Source organism: Papilio polytes, unplaced genomic scaffold (assembly GCF_000836215.1).
Source record: "Papilio polytes unplaced genomic scaffold, Ppol_1.0 DF822845.1, whole genome shotgun sequence".
Taxonomy (NCBI): domain Eukaryota; kingdom Metazoa; phylum Arthropoda; class Insecta; order Lepidoptera; family Papilionidae; genus Papilio; species Papilio polytes.
Window position 1 is genome coordinate 4,892,156 of NW_013526359.1, and position 20,827 is coordinate 4,912,982.

The 20,827-nt window shown below is 34.4% G+C and overlaps 1 protein-coding gene across 3 annotated transcripts in view; it reads left to right on the forward strand.

The window, feature by feature from the left end:
- The window catches only part of LOC106105518 (transcription factor SOX-6), a 216,112-nt gene that overhangs the window by 100,273 nt on the left and 95,012 nt on the right, over positions 1 to 20,827 (forward strand). Inside the window, exon 1 of one of the 3 annotated variants that reach the window (XM_013285883.1) lies at positions 19,423 to 19,742. The exons of the other annotated variants lie outside the window; for them this stretch is intronic. The gene's annotated coding sequence lies outside the window, so the exon portion shown is untranslated. Of the gene's footprint in view, positions 1 to 19,422; positions 19,743 to 20,827 lie in introns of those variants that run through there. 3 annotated transcript variants of the gene reach the window in all.

Below are 20,827 nucleotides of genomic sequence, written 5' to 3' on the forward strand. Positions count from 1 at the left end.
ATTTCAATATTGTCTTATTGCTTTGTGCCGTCTTCCGGTGGACAATTGCCAAGATTTGAGATGGATTGTCTATTTCGCTCGCACTAGTGTTAGTTTTATATATCTGTCGCATATCAGTGCTGTGAATTCCCTGAATGAAAGTTTCATTTGATCGTTTTGCAATACCGTTGGATATGAAGCCAAGTAGTGAGTGAATATAATTTTGTCAATCCTCGCTGCGGTGGCGGGTAATGAGTGTTCGTGCCAACTGAGAGGTCAGTTGCCAGGTCGCTGGTCTGTAAGTGGAGGGCATTAATCAAAATTATAATTTAATTACGGTAGCTTAACATGTAACTGTATTGTGCTATTATCTTTAACAGAAATTAAATTGAATAAGTTTCGGAAAAAGGTTTCGAGTCGATAAAAGAATAGAAAGAATGAAAGGTTATGTTACAAAACTGCAAAAGTTTTAGAGGAGTAGTTACTATTTGCATTAACCGATAAGCATTAATGATACAATACAATTGTGTGCGATCACCCAAAAGCAATTACTCATTACCCTTAAGAATAAAGAAATAAACCATATAGCGTCTTTAAACAATGATAAAAAGAAAAAAAACTAAATGTTAAAATTGGAAGGAATTAAATTTCTTTACAAAATGAATGTACCAATGCAATTATAAATAACATGCAACCGCAATTGAATTCAAAATTCACAAATCATTGTGCGTTAAATTATAATTTCATTCGAGTTCCAAATTTTCGGTTGACGGCTTGGATTCGGAATAAGGACGGCCGAGCGAGATATCTTTGGTAGTTAAGAATAATTCACAAATATCTGTCAGGATATATAACATGTTAGTCTGTCCGCGATCAAGGAAGCTGAAAAATAAACAGAACGTCATGAGGTCGATTTAAATATTGTAAATATTTTGAGGTTAAATTTTCAATATGAGCGTTGAATAAGTATTTATTTCAATAATTTTGATCAATATTGGGTGGAATTCAATACTATGTCAGTTACTTCAGGCGTCTAAAATGTCTCAAAATAATGAAATTAAAGAACCATTTTCTGCTATCACCAAGATGACAGCATGACACGACCGTTCATGGTGGAATCTTGTAAGAAAATGCGCTGATGTATCCAACAACTGTGTCTTCCTTTATTTATTTTACAACACTATAAATCGAGATCGGCAATGTTTACAATAACAATTTAAGTAGCACAATTTTATACGAATTGATATAATTTTTAACATTTTACTAGCGATTGAATTATAGTTAACAAGGTTACCTAAATTCCAATATAATTATAAAACGGGAATTTATTCGACCATGTTGTTCTGAGAAGTCCGCAGAATTCCTGTGTGTTATATGAACGTGCCTGCAACGTTACGTGACCAACATACCAATTTATATTATTGTAGGAAAATATGTATTTTAAGTTTAGAGAAATATTGTTAGATAGGGCAAAGATTCTTATATCAAAATACGTTACTAAAGAAAATTGTAATATATACCAAGTGTGCAGTTTCATTATTTGTTAACGCTCGCATGTGTAGAGCGAGAGATTGATCACGCATGCCATAGCGCCCGCATGCGTTGGGCGATATTCTTTACGAGTACTTCTCTTTATCGCGCATTACACTCCTCAACTAAATCCCCTCAAGATGCTTGGTTTGGCGATTGACTTATCAACCAATGAAACTCCGCCCTAAGTTTACATACAAGGAAATTTACAATAGTCCAAATCACTTACTTTTACTTTAGTCTGACATTAGAGGACTATAAAAATGTAGTTAACGGGAACTTATAGACAGACAGACATAAACAATACTTTACTATTAGTCATGAACATTAACGCAGTGAATACGACTGCACGGATGCTTCGGTTTACTAACCAATAAACGTCTTCACTTAATTTACGTCACTTGTAAGTAAATGAGAATCTATTTAAGGTTATGCTAGCGGACAATTTATCAAGATATATATTGCTAAGATACGATAATTTAAAATATTTACATTCTTTGACAGATTTGGCCAAGATGGTGGTTAAGTTGGCCGATATTTGTTTAAGAAAACAGTTAGATTATTGAGTTTTGTTCGTTTTAGACTTATGGGGCGTTATCGTCGTTTTGCGACAAAGCCTCCCTGTTTAATTTCTTAATCAATTTTAATTACATTTTGATTACTTACCAACAATTAATTTTAATCTTTGATTATTGTTTTTAACCTAAAAAATTGTTGTAATGTTTAAATATTTCTATTTAAAAGTAGCATCATCTGTCATATCACATCACTCGTTAATTACTGAACATTGATAAGTGTCAGTTAACAATCAGTTTTAGAACGTAAAAAGCTCAGATGTCTTGTAAATAATGATGATGAAAAATTATGTAAATCATAAACAGTACAATTATAATGAAATAATACTCGTTCACATTTCCTATATAAAATTGATCGTTTGTCGTAAAACCATCGTTTACAAGACATTAATATTAAAACGGTAATTGCACATGTTTTCTTAGGATCATTCGATCCTCGGTCGTGAAGTCAATTGCAATCTACTTCAACAATTATATTATCCGGCTTAACATTTGCGTGTGCGCACGATTGCTATAAAATCCGGTAAACTCGAATTCGAGTAAAGACGGCACGAATGTAGAACTCGTGATATGTTTTAAATTCTTCATTAATACGGTATTTTTAAGGGATTCTCTTTATTTTTTTTTTTTTGGATACCGCATTCATAGGTTTTAATTACCGCAAAAGGCATCGGTATGTATTTTATTGATCAAAAGCGCTATCTAGCATGTCTAAAAACTAAGTGCCTGTCCCACCATTGGCTGATAGAGGCTTAGATAGCTTAAAAAATACGTCACTCTCAGATAAGGGAACAAAATCCAATACTTCACACGTTCGATTGTTATGATGTTGTATTTACAGTGTTGCATAAACTATATTTTTTAATTTATTCATCGAAAGATATTTTACGAAGTTTTATTTAAAGTACAATTAAAAATAAATCAAAAACATTGAGGCGAACAGGTCCAAACGGATTAAGTCATGTTAAGCCAATCCGTGAATGTACCAATGCGTCTATTGTAAGCAAGGTTTGTTCGCTAAATTCAAAATGTATCCTATTTTACGATTACACGTAGAACAAGTGCAACAACATGCGATTGAGATGTCGAACCCACGCACTATTGTACCTTAGTGCGAGATATTGAACGTTATCCCAACAAAAACTTGATTTGTTTGCCGTTTCTTACAAAGCTTGTACAAACATTATGATTGGCTGTTTCTGTTTGAATAGTTTAGCGAAATGAAGGCAACAAAGATCTGTGATATGATAGACAACGGAATGCATAGGAAGGGAAGATATTCTCTTTCTCTGTGTCCCCTCCTCTATCAATTAATGGTATGGGACGAAACAGTAAATAGAGATATCTCTAGGCAAAATTCACTTCGCTATTATAGTAAAAAATGGTGGTAAACGAACAGTTTACCACCTCGAATCCCGACAAATTTTTAACAGAATTTTCAACAAAAAATAATAATTTAATCGAAAATATTGCTACTTGAATGGCACACGGTTTAATTCATCAATTAATTAACAAATACCACGTTTCCGTATAAAGATCGATTCAACTAGTCAGTAGAAGGCGATCGAAGCAAGTCCATTTTAGTCCGTACTGAAGATGACTCGATGGCAATTAATATTCATTGTAAGAATGGAGACTAAGATGGCACGAGTTTTAAAACTTTTTATACAGCGAAGTGGTCTGTTCTAATTTACATTAGAATGCTCCTATAATTCGACCTTTATTTAATTGCAAATATTCCTCTTCCTAAAAGGGGTATTTCTTTACAGTGTAATAAAGTTATTTTCTTTTATGTACATAATGTTAGATTCTTTTTTATATTATTACAAGGCAAACGAGCAAGCCTTGGTAGACATCTGCAATTGCAGATGCATTGCCTATCTTTTATCGACAGAAGTTGGGACGCACAGAAAAAGAATACTCTTCCTACTTATGTGCCCTCTCCCCCACCAAATTCATTTCTACTTCTCTAATTATTTTTAATATGATTATAAGAAAAAGGCGGGACGGAAAATTGGCACAAGCACACGCATTCAATAGAAGAAACTCAGAATCCACTTCATGCCTGTCTTCTGTTTGTTCGTGGTATTTTACTTATCCTGTAGATAGATAAACCAAAATAATTAGGACTTCATGCGACAATAACATTCGTACAAAGTCGTTTAAAATTCCGTCCACAGTATTTGAATTTTCCCGAAGGCAGGGGTAGAAGCGGGCCCCTTATCAAATTGATATAAATTCATTGTTAGGACAAGCAACAAGTGTACTCATACTGTTACTAGGGTTGTCAAAATGTCGTTAAAATAATGAAAAAGCAATTTATCATCATTTTCTTTGAAACACTTGGTATCGAAATAAATTTTATATTTAGGTAAAAAGTAAAAAGCATGTTTTTTTAACTCCATATATTTTAAAATTAGCTTGTTTTCTATCCTAGTGATTACCTGAATAACGCCAATGCATAGTTTTGTTAATTACTAGCTTTCGCCCTCGACTCCGTCCGCGTGTAATAAAAATATAAAACATAGCCTATGTTACTCACTAACAACGTAACTTGTAATGGTGAAATAATTTTGAAATCGGCAAAGTAGTTTTTGAGTTATTTTATTACAATCAAAAAACAAAGTTTTCCTCTTTATAATATTAGTATGACATACGAAACATCTCATACTAAAATTAATGATAATTAGTATCTACACATATACCTAATTAATAAACAAACGCATGAAAATGATTTTACAATTACATAAAAAAAATGAAACATGTAGTAACAGTATAACAAAAATGTATTATTTATTAATATTGAGTACAGTGTACACAACCCTATGAACAATGCAACCCTAAATAATAGGGGTTGCTGGCAAACATTTATCTAGCTGTAAAGTGATTCCACGGCAACAAGTCGCTAATGTCATGTCGTGATCGTGTTCAACAAGAGATAACGGAATTTCGAATTTGAATTTAGAATTGAAGATAGAAACAGTTTTTCGTTTTCAAAATGCTAGCACTTTTACAGCCACGTTGAAAATCGATGTGTGTGTGTAAATTTTCTACATGCATTTTTCATGGTGATGTGAACAAAATATATTACACTACTTCGTAAAATTCGTCACGGCGATTTGAATAATAAACACGTAAATGAATCATAAATAAGGTCTTTAATTTTTCACTAAGTATGATGGATGCGCGGAGACTAAATCCGTGCGCAGGAAGCGGCGATTGTACGCTCGGGCAGCGACGGAACCGCGGACGTTTTGCGACATCGCATCCGCCGTTTGTCATCGACAAAATATTGTTCTTTATTCAAAATTCTCCACATGTAAAATATTTTAAGAATTCGTTATTTTATTTTGAATTTTGAATTCGAACTCGAAATTGAGAAACGAAGTGATGACAATTATTTTCAAGGAAGAATACGAAATAACCCATAAGCCGAACGAAATGGCGCTACAGCTGGTAAGCCATAAAAAATTGGTATCGACTTCCTAGAAATTTAAATAATTTGATTATAAAATAGGATCGTAGATATGTAACTTAAATGCTCCTATAGAGAGAACGAAATTGTATCTACAAATGTATTGACGTAGGAACGCATCTGATCCGGTCTTAATTTCAAATAAAATCAATAAGTGTTCGCATCCTTTACTGAAATGGAGTGCATAAACACACTCGCGTTCACGCAGTGTCCATTCTTAAGAGAGCACGCCACCAGAATAGATCACAATAATTCATAACCGTTATGCGCGCGCGCTCCTCGATAATACCATAGTCGGTTTGTTGCATATTGGCCCGAGTTAATTTTAGACCTTTAATTCGCATAAAATCTCATGAGTTCAATTTTCTCACAACTTGGTGTTGTAATAGCTGTAACTTCCTTAAGAGATAAGAGGCGTGAAGCCCACCTAAACGTTGTACCCGTTAAAGTTAAATGATAATAATTTTAAAATACTCAGAACGCGTGCATAACTTTGACTAAGCTATCGCATAATTTTTGGCGCGCTTTGATTCCTATGAGCTTATATGGAGGTGCGCACACTACTCGATTTTATAAATAGTTGAATTTACTGCGAAACAATTGACAATCGCACAAAAGTTATGCGATAATTTACTCAAAGATGTGCGCCCGCTCTTAATATGTGTGTTTGACCCATGCGTGTTTGATGTAACAATACTCATAATTCATTCTCTCCATTTTTAAGGTACTTAAATTGATTCTTACTATGTTGTGTACTTCTATCGCCGTCTACTGTTTAAACAATGGATAAAGTGCAAAAAATATTTCAAACACCAATATGCACTGGTTGAACTATAGGGACTTCAAACAAAGCGTGCTTCTGACGTCGCGGCTGCAATAATAAGCGGAAACGTTGCCAGAACGGTACGGCCGTGTCTCGCACTCCGCACTGCATATACACTATAGTTAGTAATGCGCCGATTGACAGATATATCACGGGAAAGAAAGGCGAATGGATCGAATGAAAGGTATAATAATATAGCATTTAATACGCTTTGATGCTAAACCGATTTCGCGAGGGACAGTTACATATGGAGAACATTATCCTTTGTCTAAAGCAGTATCTAACCTATTAGTTAGCGACTTCGAAAGAGAACATCACCCACTGTAGTAAAAAAAACAGAGAAAGAGACAGCAAGTGAGAAAGAGAGAGTGAAAGGGAGACATATACTCAATGTCTTTTCTCTCTCGTCCTAAAATAAAAGGAATAAAAATTTTGTCAATAAAAGGAAACAAAAGTTACTACTTACATTACTAAGGGCCTGTCCCACCACTGGTTAATACTCTTTAGACTCTGTGTCTCTGTCTCTGACTCTCTTTAGACTGGTTAAGACTCGGTAGCTTAAAAATGACGTCACTGTCAGTTAAGGGAACAAAATCCGATAATTCCATCACATATTTTACACATCGGATTGTAATCAGAAAATTTACAATTTGGTGGGACAGGCCCAAAGTATTAAATACGCTTTCATTAAACAATAGTTAGAATTAGTTCTCAGCCTTATATTTAAAGATGAGTTTTCGTTGTAAGTAAATGAACGTTTTCCAAGACACATTAATGTTCGGAGAGTGTTCTGTTTCAATCATATCAACATGCTGTAAAACTGTCTGTCTCTTCGTCTCGTTGTCGCACAATACCAGCATTGTCACGCGCTGGACATGTTCTAGGAAGGGACGAGTGTCATAAACAACACTGTAACATGTTCCAGCGAGCAGCTACTTCGGAATGCAAGATGCCACCGATGAAAATAATTCTAACACACCCGTCTATTTCATTCACAAAGTCCTAATGTTTAGTTTATCATCGAAATAAAATAAGATTCTCATGCCAGTTTTCTCCCAGCTCATGAAGTGTTCTTAAATAGGTGGATGGTTAAGGGTCAACCTAATTCTAATGGAATTTTATACGTGAAGACACTAAAACGCTGCTTAAGGAACCTCCAAATTTAATGGATTCAAATGTATCTCTTAAATTATAAATTGGACCTACACTCAAAGAATTAAATTACCTTCCCACTTAGAATCGTATCTGTCACTGAATGCGAAATTTCACCGTGGGTAGGAAATAAATGTCCTCAACTGTACTGGCTGGGAAACTGAAAGCTAAACATACGCAGTGTCGTGAGAAGTCGACAACAATTTAAGAAAGTCTTGTATGTAACTAGAAGTACCAGTTCACTTGTCTTAGCCTTAAGTTACACCTCATGCTGTGGGAATTGATATAAAATGTCTTACATGTTTATTATGTAGAATACAGATACATTCCTTAATTAGTTTACTAAAGACAGTGAAAGTTTCATTATTATGAACAATTGTTTCTCGTTCGCAATTTCGTATACCTACTCATCTCAAAGTATGATAACACTAAAAGAAATCATATTTTTGCACTGTCATTATTTCAATTTAAAAAATCGATAATACATCAATGTGAAATGTCAGATCGAAATTGATTACCTAAAAAAAACAACCAAACCATACAAATATATTATAAGCAATTTTTAAACTATACTTGATCCAAGATGACAGAACATTAATCTGTTTTTAGGATTTTTAATATGTAATTAAAAACTTTAAACACATAACCTCCTTTCAATGTTGCAGAATTTGATTCCTTTATTTTTGACATGTAAAAACTTCTTTTCACAAGACAATCAGGTTGTTTATCAAATAAATGCGAACGTAGCATAAAAGATTATCTCTCACAACGAAGTCGGTCCCGATCAGTTTTTGCCTTATTTCAGACCAGATTTAGCTCACACAATTGACTTTGTTCGCCATAAGTCAGACATAAAACGGATGCCAGTGTCAAAGTCAGATCTTATTGTGTGCTTGAAGGATATTAATTATTAAGAAGACGTCGGTTATGAGTAGGCCACAGGTTAAGGTTGCAGTGCATTCAACATTTTGTATTAATGTAACCATTTTATGGTTATTTTGTTATACAATCTGACAACCCTAATTTGCACAATGAAGACATTTTGCAGCAACTGTCAAAAAGTAATTAACTCATAAAGTACATGTCGAAGTCATCAAGAGGTAAATACTTTGGTAACCTTAGTGTTTTTGTAATACGTGGATTTACTAAAACATGACGTTGGCAACCCTATTTTTCTGTTCATCTATTACATAATATAGCATGAGAGGAAGCGTAGAATGCCAATGTAACTGCGTTAGGAAAGAACTTTTGGCTCCCAGTATTATCTTCCTATGCTTTGTTAAACGACCTCATAAAGGATGCGGTTATTACTACTAGTATTGACTATTACTAGTCTCGAATACCAATAAAAATGAATCACTATTTCCCTTGGCCATTTCTTCAAGTCTTTTGTGTTTTGTTTGTTATTGTCAGGAGAAGGTCAGAAGTCAGGTAAAGGTAGTCTTAAATAGAATCAATATTATTAAATAGTAACACGTCATTGTGGGGGCGTGCGAATATTTTACATAAAACCGTCAAACCAATACTTATTTTAATTTGTTTTTCCGGCATGTTAATATTGAAGATCTTTAAAAATGATAACTTTTATGTTTCCTAAATAGCTTCTAGGCGCTTCCCATATTAGTTGAATTATATTATTGTTTTAACAACGATATAAATTTTAATATTAGGCAGTAAATTGCTAATTCTTTAATGTTATTTCATCAAGTAGATACTGCTTAATATGTCCAGAAAGTCGATCATCTAACGCATAAACAGTATAAGGCAATATAAAAAGTTTCTATTTGAATATTGAACACTTCAATTGGATCAGCTGCTTTGTCTACTCTGTGACATAGATAACAAAGTGAATAAATCTCTCGCGTACTGAAACACACTGTCTTCATTCGCTTTAGACAGGACTTAATTATTCACGGTTGAGGCGATTCCAATCAGTCGACCGTCCCTTGCTCGGACTCGATATATTGAGACAATACTTTTGGCATCAAGTGTACTGGAGGAAGTATAATACGTGTAGAAAATGTAAATATTATCTTTAATTATAGAACACATATTTTTATAAATAAAATCATTTATTCATTTCTTTCTTTTCTACTGTTAAAATAGTTTGATTTTAATTTCTTTTATTTCATGCACTGGCATGAAATAAAAGAAATTAAAAATACTAATACTTACAAATACTGATTTGTGAGAAATTTTATTCGAAGTCAACATAATCTTCACGATGTAATTCCTAATTGTGATTTAAAATAAACAGAATAAAACGTTGCCACAAGACACCTGCGAGAATATATTCAATGATTTATTTTTGATGTAATTAACAATTATGTCATTCCGAATGACATTATGCCATTATCATGTCAAATAACACCTCACAACGACATAATGACCGAAGAGACGATACTAACGAAATAACTTAATAAATAATATTTCCTACAATAAACAGCTTACGTAGGCCATTAGGGCGTTTTGATGCCTAACTGCGGGTCTAATTGGCCGTAAATTATTATAATTTGCGTTCCTGCCCACCCTTGCCACTTTAGTCCATCATGAATATAGTTATTGAGGTTAGAGAAAAATGTTTATCTAGTTTTGATTTATTTTATCGTTATGTTATATTAAGCAGGATCGCAGTGTTTTGTAATACAAAGGCCGTAGTACGAACATTTGTGGACAGCGTCATTGACCAAACATCGCGTGTAAACTACACCGACAAATTTCATACAAAAGTCTGTGACGGTTTGAATACTTAAGCGCAAATTTTCGTGCTAGGACCTCTGACTTTAATGAATAACAAATGTCAGTTCTAACTTCGTTAGCAAAAGACTAACTACAGGCAGCAAAATCGTAATCTATATTGCTTGATTAAAAAGTGATTATTTCCTATGTTAGTATTAACCAGTGAAAATTAACCACGCTATTATAAAAAAAACCTCTCTAAAAAAAGCTAAATGTTTAATCTAGTTCTTGTATGTAATAAGAAAAATATATAATAAAAGGAAAGATCTTTTGACATCTTCAAAAGTCAACCATTAGAAATGAGTCTCAATTAACTGCGATAAAATATTTTACATTAGCTCTCTGTCCTTTAGAATTAATTTATATAAAACGTAGAAAAAACAGTAAAGAGATCCGTCAATGTATACCCAGTACCCACATATCCATACATTCTTTTATGAATCAACACAAAGTGTCTCTTAATTTCACCTCCCCACGGCTTTACAAAGTTGTATCTGGAAAGTACCGATAGAAGAATATTTTTAAAATGACATGTAATATTATAAATTTGATTTGTTATTCTGATTTTTTTTTATTTATAGTAGTAAGTAAAGGTTCAACAAACTAGTCGGCGTGGTAATGATACTAATATTCTACAATAGAAAGTCTAGATGGATCGATGTTTCTTAGAGTTTGTAGCCTAAACTGCTGAACGGATCACATATAAATTTGGACTACATGTAGATTATTATCTGGACAAAAAAATAAGCTACTTTTGTTTTTATTATTATTATTATTTCACGCTGAAGGAGTCGCGGTCGAATGTTAGTTTACACGTTATTTCAAGATTATAACATTTAAAGTGACCATTCATTTAGATAAACCACATAAGAGTGACATAAAAATATGTCCCAAGTTACTAACTATAGTATCTGTATTAAATAAGTCGTTGTTTTATAATCTGTATATTTTGTATTCATTTAGAGGGTATAATAAAATAACAGTCTTGTGCAATATGGCGTTTCATTACACTAACTAGGGAGTTAGAATTAAAACAAATGCAAATTATTATCGCTATCATCTTTACAAAAGTTATTTAATTAATTAAATATGAAGTCTATTTTGCTGACCGTACATCGTGAGGGCGTCACACAAAGGCCCGACTGCTCTCTTCCTCCGTGCTCTTCCTTCCACTTTTTACTTTTCGGCCCTCTTGTCTCCCCTCTTCACCCCTCACCTCTTGTGTCCTCTTTCTGTTCTGCGCGAGGGTATGTTTTGTTTTATTTGTCCTTTTACATACGAAATCTCTTTGTTATTTACATTACTTGTTACAGTTTTAAAATGAAAAAGTTTGTGTCATCAACCTACCCTTGTATATCAGCCGTTATAACTGAATTCACTCCCTTATTAAGCATAACCTCTTTCATATAATCCTTCAATACTTTCTTTAGTCTTTCTCTACCTTTTTAGTAATCCACATAAAATATTCATAAATTTTTGTTTACAGATGATGCTTGTGTAAATGTTACTATACCTAGACTAACTATTAAGTCTTGTACCTGTGTACTTATGAACCAGACTAGAGCAAATATATACTTAACGTAATAAAAATCTCTTTATTCTACCAAATTGGAGTATTAAAATGAGATAGTTGTTTTATGGTTCGTGATTTTTTCCATGACGTCACATTAGGTTAACACGGTCATGTTTTGTTTTTATTTTAAACACCATAAATGCAATATTCAGCAATTAGGAATCGAAGTGGTAACAGCGCTGTGTTGCAGGACGTAATTACGTTTATTTCCATTCCCGGTCGCGTGACGTGACGCACAATCGGCAAGATAAGATGTGTCAGTCGTGTCGGAAATACAAAAAACACTCACGCAATACTTTCAAAATTTGCGTTTCATTTGTTTATTTCAGATCGACAATCTTTAAGCTGAACTAAGAGTTAAGTGACCCTTAGTCGTGGTTTAGTTGGAATCAAATGACCAGAATTGTGGTACTACGACTAAATCGTAAATATAAGTATGGTGTTTTGTATTTACTGCAAAAACATTCACTTTGTGTTGATTAAAATAAGGTATAATTTTAACACAAACGTAAAAAGAAGACTCATTGAAAGAGACTTGTTACACTTTATGTTGTAAATACTTAAATATTCTTAATTCAAAAGGACCTTTACATCCATTCAAATACAATGAAAAGAAAACCACCACACTTTCATACAAAAACGGTACCTATCTATTTCGCTTGAAAGCACCGAAGCAAGAATAAGGGACAAACAAAATGTCTATAGAGGCGAGACTAAACATTTCCAAGACGATGCTCTAGGGGGCGCTGGGGAGACGACTGTAGGGTGGGGGGTGGCACAACACACATATCTGCACCGCAAACTTTCAAACAAACCCCCTCAGCTACATAAAACAAGTTATTATAAACTCTAACACCAACGAAATAGAATCGAAACACGCGGTAGAATATAAATTTGCTCAAGTCTAAAACTGTAACACATTGTCCATTGAAGAAAGGTCTCTGATAGTGCATTACACCACCCCTTAGAGAACAGTAGGAACACATACGAGGGGGACGAGGCGGTTCTTGTTATATTGGTTGTTTGTAGGTTTACAATTCGCGTGTGTGAGGGTTTCGTTTATTTGAAATGAAGCAAATCTAAAGCCACATAATAAGCAAGTAGATTCACAAGAAAACGTCTTTATAACGTGTACTTAAGACGTAATACTATATTTATTACGTACATAAGTATTTTAGTTATTAATTGATACGAGGAGGTTGAAATTATGTAGATATACTACGATATGGGTAAATTAATTTATGTAATTTAGTGAGAAAATAGGGACATGAACTGCTTAAACATGTAAATAATATCAAACGAGGCTAGAGATCATCATATTGTATACGATGCAAAATTGCTTTTTGATATTTTACTGTGCTGAATCAGAAGTGAACATTCTAGAATCTACCATTTGCCAGTAACAATTCGTCTGCCTGGAGTGTAATAGTGGTTTGTTTTTTGTAGTAGATTATTGCTTTTATACTTAAATATTAAACAGAAATAGCTTAAAAATAATCACGTAAGATGTACAGTCGCGTTAAGTGCAAGAGTACAGTGTAGGTACAATCGCACTCGGTCGATAGTACGGCGATTTGTCGCCGTCGGACAGTCAGCGACACCTGTCGACGGCATCCGGCCACTGCCCGCTAATGAGCGCTTGCTTTTACTGCACTCGGACATGAGATTGTTATAGACCGTGTCCATGCTATTCTTACATCTGTTGTTAATAATAAATTAATATTTAGTCAAACTTTTAAGGATAACATTTTGATTTGAATTATAGATAAGTTAGTATGGATCAAATCTCTTATTATGTTTAACGAAAACTTTTAATCGAGTAATTAACAAAGGAATTATGTTAGTTATCTACTTACTTTTGTGGGTTTTTCCTTTAAAAAATATTTGAAGTACCAATTTTTCTCAGTAACAAATGTTAGGATAATGTTTCACACGTCTGTACCGATGAATCAAGTGTAGGTCACTTGTACAATCGCGCTCATCGGTTGTCACACTAATTGTACAGTCAGCTACACCTGTCAGCGTCAGCCGCGCCTCAACCGTTGTCCCAGTTGGGTTACTTATAATTGGCAACCTTGTAATATGTAAAGTTCGATAGTGTATGGGAAATTTAAAATTATCTAATAATTGTTATATATATGCGCAAACAACGTGAATTAAAACGCTATAAATACACGCATCTTAAGTATTGTATCTCTAAGTCTAATTTTCTTTTACATTTATTTACATATGTAACATTCACATAGTACTTACCTATTATATTAGAAATGTATAAATGCTTTCATTAAATAAACGATGGAAAATCGATTTAATTTCTAATAAGTTTCTTATATGAACCTCAAAAAATAATGATATAAATTATCTGTCAATCTTAGTATATCACTGATATTATAAATGCGAAAGTTTAGATGGATATTTGGTAGAGTTTGTAGCTAAACGGCTGAACGTATCTCCATTAGATTTGATAAAGATGTAGAGCATAGTCTAGAAGAACACATAGGGTACTAGCATTTGTTTTTTTTTTTTAATTCAACTAGGATAATATATTAAAAAACAACAGCATGACTATGTAATGGAATATGACGAACATCAAACAGTTGAGCATTCCCATTCTAAATTCATAAACACAATAGGATACGAGCCAACAATAGAGAGGCAGGCATTTCAATTTGGTGCGCTATTGTTGTGGGCCGTCGCTATTGGCTGGGGGGCACAATGGGCCACGCCCGCCGCACAATGCCCTATTGTCCGCTACCTGTGACCGCGCCCATGGGAAAACTCTACGATCTCACGTTTTATTTTTTTAATTTTCATCTCTACCACAGATTAGGTATTAAGGTTTTAAAAATAACACAGAGTATGATACCTAAATTCAAAATGAACTCAATCATATTTAAATTTTGAACAAAGACCTTTAGATCAAAGACTTTTAGCCGTAGAATTTGTGTTAACATAGTATATTCTCTGTTATCAAAGGGAACGAAAGAGACACCAATATGTAACGATACAAGTAATCATACTTCATACTAATATTATAAATGCGAAAGTATAGATGGATGGATGTTTGTTAGAGTTTGTAGCCTAAACGGCGGAACGGATTTCGACAAAATTTGGTACACCTAAATGTAGAAAATAATCTGGAAGAACAGATAGGCTACTCACTTTTTTTTTAATACCACGCGGACGGAGTCGCGCACAAAAGCTAGTATAGTAGGTATAAATGGAAAACAATAGTCATTGCTATTTGGTTACCAACAGTTATAAGTTCTGCCAAATATAGAAGCAGGATTGCATCTGTTTTGTAATATCATAAAAATAAATGAATGTTATACAAGTTAATATCGTGTTACTTATTTATATTATTGTGTTACTGGTCACAGATTAAAATATTATTTATAGATTATAAATTCGTATAAAATAAAACAAGATGTTAATGGATTAATTATTCGTTATCTGCTAAAATATAATGCAAATTTTTTTAATAAATTATTGTTATCTGATATGTTACTGTGTTATTAGAGTTATGCCATTTTTATATTAATTTAGAATAGATTAATAGTACAATTAAATATATCTCGACATTAAAAAACTCTAATCCTAAAACGACAAAGTTATGAAGACACAAGGTTGTTGCCCTTTTCTGTATATTTTATATACTTATATGAAATATACTTGATTTCCCTTTTCATTGTATAATAAATTTTTAAATTTTTGAGGACATTCAAATATAAGTATTTTTCTAACCATGCTTTAATAAGTGAAGCGTCTGTAACTAAATTATAACAGAGCTAACTGTAAATAAAAATCTTTAGGGAGATAAAAAAGCAAAATGGTTTGCTCTTAAGTGCTCCAAATGGGATGCGACATCTACTCATTTTTCCAGTAAAAGCATCGGTTTTTTACTAAAAAAAAATGTAAGTGATACAGGATCGGACATCATCTGCGTTAACTACCTTCCGAAATAATATCAAAGAGGGCGCTGGGGTCGCTACAAATGAATATTAGTCAGACTAATGTATCCATTTGCGTAAGTTAGTGAAGATATTTTTACGTTGAGTCGCGTAGATATCTCACAAACGAGGGGACGAAATAAAGTCGATTGACTTTTGTACGGAACAGGGAAACTTAATGTAGGGACTTTTTAAGATTAATAGTTGACTGCATTTAAAAATAAGTTTACAAAATGTTGTTTAGCCAAATTTACATAACACATCAAGCATCTTATATTCATCAGATAATCTACGTTGTTGATAAATCTCGTGAAATATAACTATATCAAAACAGTTAAAATATTAATCATATTTAAACAAACTTACAAAACAAATGTATAGGTACAAACACCAATTTACCTAAATCAAGTAAAGTTTCGTCTTGTCTTCAAAGAAAACGCCTCATCAACTCTCCACAAACACGCACAGCTTCATAAAGCGGCCATATCTGTCCCGATATAATCCGCATTCCTTTAGACAACATCAAAATGAACTTAGTTTGTGCGAGTTTGATATGGGAAAGTACATCACAAGGGGAAGGGTGAAATGAACCAGTTATGTTGAAAATGAGGGGGAGCATTATAGAGACGAGCGGGCGTGGGGACAATCTTCAACTTTACCGGCTTAATTATGATAAAACGAATACAAGATGGATCTTAACTTAAATTATATTGAGTGTCAAGAATTACATGTATGAAATGCATTAATAATTTGCTCAGATTTTGAGCGTATAATAGAAAAAAATCAGTACGTTACATCAGACCATAAGCTGTATAAGTTTATTGTCCTATCTACGTTTTAAGATTGATGAATCTACAATCGCTCCTTTTTATATAATTAAAATGGAAGCAATTCCAGGAGTGACAGAAAGCCGGCCTGCCGCGGCGAAGGGCGCGCCTCCGGCTAATTGGCATCACTTAGCGCGGCCGCTATCTATTTAAAGATCGCCGAACGCTTTGAATCTAATCCGCGCGTTCACGTCGCATTGTGCCACTTCCTTCTCCGGCCCTGAGACGAGCTTGCGTTAACGTGTTTTTTTTTTAATATACATAAACAAGAAAGACAACGGTATTCTGGTTTAAGTTGACAGATTGTTAATTTAAATCAAAAACGACGATTGCTAAGAATCTATATTCTTTTGCATTGAAATTATTAAAGCTTAGACATTTTCTTCTGAGAAAACGTATAATAACTGAGCTATTACCGGTCTGTGTTCAAATTATAATATCTTAGATCTTTCTCCTGTATAGAAGTAATCTTTATAGCGGAGAAACTTATAAAAGAGCCTCACTCCACAAGGTCCCTTAGTTCCTCCAGTTCAAACAAAACACCAAAAACCAATCAAGTAATTGCTCGCCGACCCCCGGCATCGGTAGCGCCGTTTCCTCCGTCGATAATCTTCATTACCGAGGACAAAGGGGGTTTGGGAGGTGGGGGAATACGCCGCAGCGTCTACCTGGCATAGATGGCAGATTTTTGTCTCCGTCTTGCATTACGGGTCACGAAATAATTATGATAAGCGAATTTTTATACGACTTACTAGAACAATAGATTTTCCTTACATTGTTTCCATTCTAAATCACACATCATTTTAACCATATTAGCTAAGAGATTCAATTGTTATTTTTAATTGTTTTCATGAGATTTTTAGATAGAATACAGATTTCACTATAAAGGCATACTTTTACACTGTTACCGTTTTAAAATAATGAAAAAAGTATTCCCACCAGAATCAAGTTCTAAGCCGTAACAGTAAGTTACAAAAGTCGTCGCTCACAAAAGCTACAGTTGTGAGCTACATACATCCGGCCGTGTATCTACAGAAACGTAGTTCCGAATAAAAGCTCTCCATCCGACCCGTGCGGAGCTTTAAACGTCAAACAAAAAGCAATTTTCGCTGAAACCAGTATAATAAAGGTACGGAACGGAGGGGTCACCTCACACCACGGAGTAGATAATACTAGCATATACGCGCGGCTAGGGGTGGGGGAGGGAGTGATACCCCGAGACACACATTCTTCCACGCCTGCGCTGCGCTCCAATATGGGTCATATTGTCCTTACGTTTACAAGGAAGCCAAGCCTGAAACGAAACTGTATTCAATGCGACGGAATGCGGCTGCAGAGAAATGTTTTCATAGCGTACTTATACAATGTCGTGTAATATGTTTTTGTATATGGAAAATTATTATGTTACCAACGGCTTTTATTATGATAATAAATTCAGAATTTCAGATATTATCTATGGATAAATTATTTCCTCCCAGTCAAATCACACTCAGATGTGAAGAGGTTTTGTTTTTATTTGCTAGTAATGATGCTAGGTCGTAGAATATTCTAATTTATCTACCGACCGACTAGCAAGCAGTGTGTATAGCTTTTGTATGTAAAATTTGGATGTGACTAAAAGCAAAGTCAGTGTAAACATCCAAATAAATTGTTATTAATGAAAAGAAAGAGAAAAACATGAAGGTGATAAAGCGTTACGCGAGTGGTTCAAATATTTTTAATTCAAATATAACGTATTATAAATAATATAAACGATAACAATTTGCCACGAGATAATGAGAAACGAATTTCGTAATAAATATAATTTGTCATAAACACATGAGAAACATCCGTTCTATATTTTACGGTACGTGTCAGAGTATTTTTAGCAAAGCCAAGAGACGTTGAGAATTTATCGCCTACTTTCTTGTTTAAAGACCCTTGTAATTGCGCTGTTAAAATAGTTACATAAGATCCAAATCTTTATGTCTAAAAGATATACAACAATAAGAATTGCATTGTGACACTAACGTAACCTGTTTTACATGATTTTAAAAAGAAATATTTGAAACATATTTTTTTAATATAATGATATGCAAATATTAATAAGGGGACGCTAAAAATACATTCGGTCGCGGCATATTTTAGAGCGGAGTCGGTCCGATGGGAAAGCGAGTCTCGACAACAATAGACCGCGCCAATGGCACAATAGAAACGTTTTCCTTCGGCCACGCCTCGCCGACACAATGCCAACACGCCCAGTCGACGTCGAAATAAAGAAAATTTTCTTCACAAATACACGTAACGCGAACGATTGTATCGACTTTTTAAACGCCCTCAGACTAGATCGCACTCCCACCTGTGCCTCATTGTGGTGTGCGAAACGTTTTCACAATGCCGGGCGCCGGCACGCACACGCGGCCCGACGGCGCGCCTGGGCGGGGCCTCGAGCGGGACGGTGCGGCCCGCGCGCGCGCGCGACAGAGACCGTCGCCGCGCACACAGCGGCGCGCGTTCCAAGAGGACGGCTCCCACCGCTTTCTATAGATTCTCCGCTGTTATTTCTTATAGACAATTGATCGTGAGCGTCTCTTTGATAGCGCGGTGATGAAAAGGTCGCCTCGGCCCGTCGGAGACGAGGTGAGGCCGGATTCCTGGGGCAAGCAGCAGCGCAGCTCACAGGCGGCTCGGTTCGCGGGCTGGCTGCCGGAGAAGGCATTGTCTCCAGGGCAGTGACATCGGCTCGGTGCGTCCCTGTCGCTCGCGAGCGCGGGGCGGTGTATTGTGCGGCGTATTGTGCGCTCGCTTCGATCTGCCGGCATTGTGTATCCGCCGCGCGTGCCGGACGGACGTTCGCTCCGCTGCTCCCACGATCGCGCCTTACGAACTGTTACATCGACGATTTTGTGTTCCGAAACTATTCGTTGTGTTTGTTTATTTCTTTATTTTTTGTGTTAGTGACTGAAAAGACTGTGTAATTATGCCAAAGAATCGTTGTGATAGGACGATTTTTGTTATGTGTCAATTTTAGTTTTTACGTTTTCATTTCCTTCAGTTTTTCATTTATATTTTGTTGGTTCGTGTCTACGTTTTCACCGATGTTCCGAAAGGCGAGAGGAACAATGGTAACACAATTAAAGGTATGAATATCATTAATAATGATAAAGAATTCGATAATTTGTTCTAGGTTACCATGTCATTGTAATATTGTAGTGGTGAGATGAATTTTTTCCCCTTATATCAACATTTTTTAACGTAATTTCTAAAAAAAATTTGGTAAGCCATAATTTGTAGTTATCAAGATAGTGTGTAGTTCTTGTTGAGTTTTTTTTTAAACTGTATTAAGGGTAGATTTTAGTTATATGTTCATGCATACTGATCAATCTACCTCTAATTGGTCTACGGGAAGGTACCCATTAGGATTTTTAATTTTTAATTTCCACTATAATACCTATGCATAGAACGTACAAGTGAAATTAATTTTAATTATAAACTGTATTTTATTGTATCGCTCAGAAAACCGATTTGATATTATTTTTTATTTAAACTCCATACCAATAATTAGGTGGGTATTTCTATAATTTAGGTTATATTATATAAGTCAGTTTGAATTTTAGAAAAAGTTGGATAAGATTAAACGATTAAAATAATTACGCACCGTGCATTAGCGGCAGTATTGTTTATGTATGACTACTATTGTTGGGAACCAGTCTTCAATCAGCGCCGACTTACCTATAGTAGGACAAATTTTGATATCAGTAAGATATAAAAGATCTTGTTTCTGTAAATCTGTTTGACAAATTAATATTTTATTATTCGTTTCCACTCGCAAAATAAAAGTGCTAATTTTCTTTTCGAGAGAGTAATTAGACATTTTGATAATTCTTGACTATTGGATAGTATCGATGACATAGTAAGTTTTAATGACTTAATGCCCTACTTACTCGAAACCCTTATTCGCAATTTTTAAAATTAACAATTCCAATGTATTTGATTTAAACTTAACTGGTAAAAATGTCGTGGCAATTATAAACTATGATCTAATTTTTAGATCGCCATCAAATTTTTAAATACAGTAGGACCTCCATAAGTTAAACTCCAAGGGAAACACAAAATATTTTAAGTTATAGAGGTTTTAAGTTATCAAGAGTCTATGTCCGAGAGGTTTTGGGCTCTGATGGGAAAGGAACATATTATTTTTTTTGAGTTATAGAGGTTTTTAAGC